The 4,480-nt window shown below is 44.2% G+C and overlaps 1 pseudogene; it reads right to left on the bottom strand.

The window, feature by feature from the left end:
• Positions 1-1,347: 1,347 nt before the first annotated feature.
• On the bottom strand, positions 1,348-4,245 carry LOC111163212 (putative inactive 1-aminocyclopropane-1-carboxylate synthase-like protein 2 pseudogene; annotated as a pseudogene).
• Between the last annotated feature and the right edge of the window lie 235 nt (positions 4,246-4,480).

Here is a 4,480-nt window from a genome sequence, read left to right as displayed (position 1 = left end):
TGACCTGGCCATTCTGTATGTTTTCTGACTTTATCTCCTACCAGTCGTCACCAGATTTGCTCTGTTCCAGCCACACTGTCCTTCTTGCTCTTTGTCAAATACATCAAGGTTTTCCTGCCTCAGGGCCTTTGCACTTGTTGGTTGGTACATCATTATTGCCGTGCTTTCCCCTCAGATCTTTGCTTACCTGGGTCCCTCACTTCACTGTTGTACCTGCTGGGATAAATCAAAAATAGCACCTTCCACACCACCATTCTATACTTTTATACTTTGCTTTAGTTTTCTTCATAGCATTACCTAACATATTTCCTTCTCACACAGCGACACATACATTTTGTTGTTTATTTATCATCTGTCTCCCTTACCAGAAGGTGAAAAATAAACTTCATGCAGCATGAACAGCACAACTCTGTCATGTTTACTTCAGAGACTGGAACATGGGTGAAACAAACAGAATGTTCAACATGTATTTATTAAAGAATTAATAACATCTTAACTAATTAAGTAACTAACAAATAGTCAAAGAAGAACTTTAGGAAGATTGGCATAGTATATGGGAATCTGTGACAATAAACTAGACAAGAGGTAATAGACTGACCAAGAATAAGCACCATGGGGACAAAAAGAAGAAAAGAAGTGGATGTAAAAGCTTGGGTTTCCTCCCTGGGCTCAGTATCCTTACCTGTAAAACGAGGATTGTTGAACTAAAATTATGACTATGATTATTCAGCATAGGAAAAATAATGGCTCTCTCAGAGCTAAAGTTCAGGCAGGCTTACTGCTGATTATAAAAGAAGCAGGTTCCCTACGTGTGGGTCTCTTCTCCTGCAACACACTCCACTGCCTATGCAGGCATCACTTGGTCCTCCACATTTTGCCCTGTAGAAAGCAGGGCTTGGGCTACCAAAGCAAAAGTCATACTCTGATTACTGCTATTACTGTCAGTAATAAGTTGTCATTTGTCTCTGACCCAGGCTTCTCATGCCTTCTGTCAGCATTCGTGAAACCTGTTAGTTTGCAAGTAGGGTAAAACCTTAGAGCCTTCAGCGTTCTTGATAGATACAAGATACAATATACTAACATCAGTTATTTCAATATACTAGCAACAAATAATTAGAAAATGAATTAATAAACAATACTTTTAAAATAACATGAAAAGCATAATATAGTGATAAATTTAAGAAAGTGTATGTAAGATTTTTACACTGAAATCTAGAAAAACGTTGCTGAGAGAAATTAAAGACCTAAATAATGGAGGGAGATGCGTGTAGATGTGAAAATGTTCTTTTTTTCCACTCTCTTACTTGAATCTGTGGATCAGAAGACAGGAACAGCCTATCCCTTACATGGAAGGCACCACGCTTCCATCCCAGGCACAGTTCCCTGATGAGACTGTCTATTAGCTGCTGTTAGCAGAGATCCCAAGAGCATCTCTGGTCACAATAGCTCCTTCATCTTTCCAATGAATTCTCTTTATGTTTTTATTAGCTGTAGTCGATTTCTAAAGAACACTCTCTGGTATTAAAAAAAAAAAAACCTTCAAGAATTGGGATTTGTTGGTATGCTGCTTTTTGTTGATGCTTTTAAAGGAGAATTGTCACTGAAGAACAAGAACCACCAAACCTAGACTCAAGAGAGGGAAGATGGCCACAAACCGAAGTGATTGACCAAAGCCACCAGTTGGTGCTAAAAGCCCTTTCATCATCTATAAAATGATGGCGGTCCCTGCCTCACCCATCTCACGGCATCAGTGCTCGGCCTGAAGTTCAGATATGCAAAAGCTTTGCAGAGAGACGCACAAGCGGTGTGATTAGAACAGCTGAAAACACTAGAGATAGAAATGGAGAACCCCAGGCTTGTCACAGAGATTCATTTTAAAAGTCTTTTGAAAAGGCAAGAATGGAAAGAACTGATGTTTGGAAGCAGGAACTTCTGGAATTCTATCCCCACCCTGCCCTTCAGTCATTCATGGGTAAGGATGGTGTGATCTTGTCAGGATCCTATGGGACAGTGCCTCCAACGCCTGGAATGTGCTCCTTCAGTTAGAGATCATTTTTTCCCTTCCTTTCTGGCCTACCTCTGACATTATTCTTCACATTCAACCTGCTTTAGAATTTTTGAAGGACAAAAAAGTCATCTAGCTCCCAAAGGTGATTATGAAAAATATCAACAAGACATAGAACAGGCCCGGAATTTAAGAGAATATAGAATTTAGAGGACATCAAATACAAAAATACACCCATCTAAATAGGGCCCCAGGGAGTTCCATTTATTCCTGTAGGCTTTCCGACCCCAACCCCATAAAAATGTTTTGCACACACAACGGCTAGCAGAGACTAAAAAGATGCAAAGCTTCCAAAAATTACACATGCTCAGCTGAAGGAAGTTGATGACTGCGTCACATGAGCCCATTCCTGGAGGAGCCCATTGTTTCCTCAGTCACAGCACCAGTTCAGTGCCCCAGCCTTCTACACCAGAGGCTGATAGCAGGGATCCCTGAGCGTTGTGACTGGCTGGAGTGACTGCCTGGAGGGCAGAGCGCTCACTCCCTCTGTGCATCCTCCAGCTGCTTCGCTATCAAATCCTGCTTCTGCTCCACTAGCACCTGATAGAACTGATGGGGGAAGTGTGTTTTAGCCAGATGAGCTTATCCACCATGATTAGGTGGAAAATTTCAGGCTTCTAATACTTGTAGGTCTCACCACGGGACAATATCAGCTTATTGTTCAGGAAGCAGCAGTGGAGGAACAGCTCTTCCTCCAACACACACAGGTCCAGGAAGTTTTCCAAGTTGACCCAGATATAGGGGCCAGAGCCACAATTGAGAAAGGGGATCTTCAATGCCTTCAACTTGTTAATGATGTACCTGTGAGGGTTAGCAGGTGGATACACTTTGTCAGTCTGTTCTCTGTCCTGGAGCAGCCAACACAGTTTGTGCTGGGTGATGCCAGAAACGTTGCAGAGGCAGCCAGAGGAGCTCACAGCAGAACCCACCTCCTTGTTGTGGGTATACAGAGTGCCAAAGCAGAAGCCAGAAATGATAAAATCCTTACTGGTGCTTCAGATCACATGGGCCCTGTTGAAACCAGGCAAACTTTCCATGCCCAGAACACTGTGAAATATCATGTATTCATCCAACACAGATAAGCATGTAAATCTCATCTATAATGACACGTAGGTTGCACCGCTTGGCAAATTCTAGGTATTCCTTCAGTGAGTCCCAGGAGTAGAGGTCACTCAGAGGATTCTGAGGGTTAATTAACACAAGGTCTCTGACCTTACTGCCCTTAAGCATAGCCTCAAGTGGGGCTTGCTCCACCTTCTACACTTGAGCTGGAAAGGATGGATGGTCACATCGATGATCTCACTGTCTGGGTGGACAAGCATCAGCTCAACTTTCACATACCGGTGGGAGCTGAAGAGGAAGCCTCCATAGAAGGTGGTGAGGGGTCAGAAAGGCCTCACCTGAATCGCACAGAACCATGATCAGCACGGAGAAGACAGAGTGGCAGCCATTTAGAACAACCAAGTTTTCTGGATCCAGGTGGGCAGGTGTCTTGCAGTAGTAGGTCAGGAACGAGCCCACTTCTTCCCACAGGGATGGTTGCCCTCTCTAATCAGGATATTGCAGCAGGATCTCCTCAATGCAGTTCATGTCACTCTGATTCAAAATTTCAGTAATCAGATCAATGCAAAGCTTACTCTCACTGGTACCAAGATTAATGAAACCCAAAGTGTTCTTGTCCTCATGGTATTTGTCTCCATGGCAGTCCTTGTAGCCCTAGAAGCTGGAATGGTACAAGGCAGAGATGTCAATCCCACAGTTGAATAGGTCATGGCTGGCAAATGCAGCTTCAAAATCACTCCATTGAGGAACTAGCTGGTCAGGCTGCCTGGATGATGGGCCCACTGCCCACCTCTGACTTCACCCCTAGAGTCCTGGGAAGGGCAAGACAGTTGGAGTCCCAGGCCACCTATGGCCCCAGACTACAGGAGGTAGACCAGTTGGCATATTAAGTGGTCCAGGAGGGCTTCCTGCTCCTGGTTGGCCTGATTATGCCCCTGCTCTTCCAGCACCAGGTCCTGCTGCATGTGCTTGGTCATCAGCTGCATGATATGTTCTTCAGTGATCTACAGCAAATGCACCATCATCTCCATCAACTGGCTAAGAGTATTCTGGTTTCTGAGGCCCTGGCCCCTCATCAGGCCACAAGGCACGTGGAGAGTGTCTGATCAGTGATTCATACTCTGGGTATTTGCACTGGCCTCCACAGGCTGGCTGAAACTTTTGCCTCTGTTTCCATTCATCTTTCTGTGGTCTAAGATCCTTATGCCTGATGAAATCATCCTGGAGCGTCAGGGCTCAGAGACCTCTCCAACACTCTCCTCTCACTAAGCTTGCTTATCCACCTTTTTTTTATTATAATCATCCTAGTTAGTTTGAAGTTATAGGTATTTCATTGTAGTTTTGCCTGGCATT

Source organism: Delphinapterus leucas, chromosome 3 (genome assembly GCF_059928025.1).
Source record: "Delphinapterus leucas isolate spDelLeu-1000000601 "Yukka" chromosome 3, BTC_Dleu_Yukka2, whole genome shotgun sequence".
In the NCBI taxonomy this organism is placed as follows: domain Eukaryota; kingdom Metazoa; phylum Chordata; class Mammalia; order Artiodactyla; family Monodontidae; genus Delphinapterus; species Delphinapterus leucas.
This window is presented reverse-complemented; position numbering and strand designations above follow the sequence as displayed.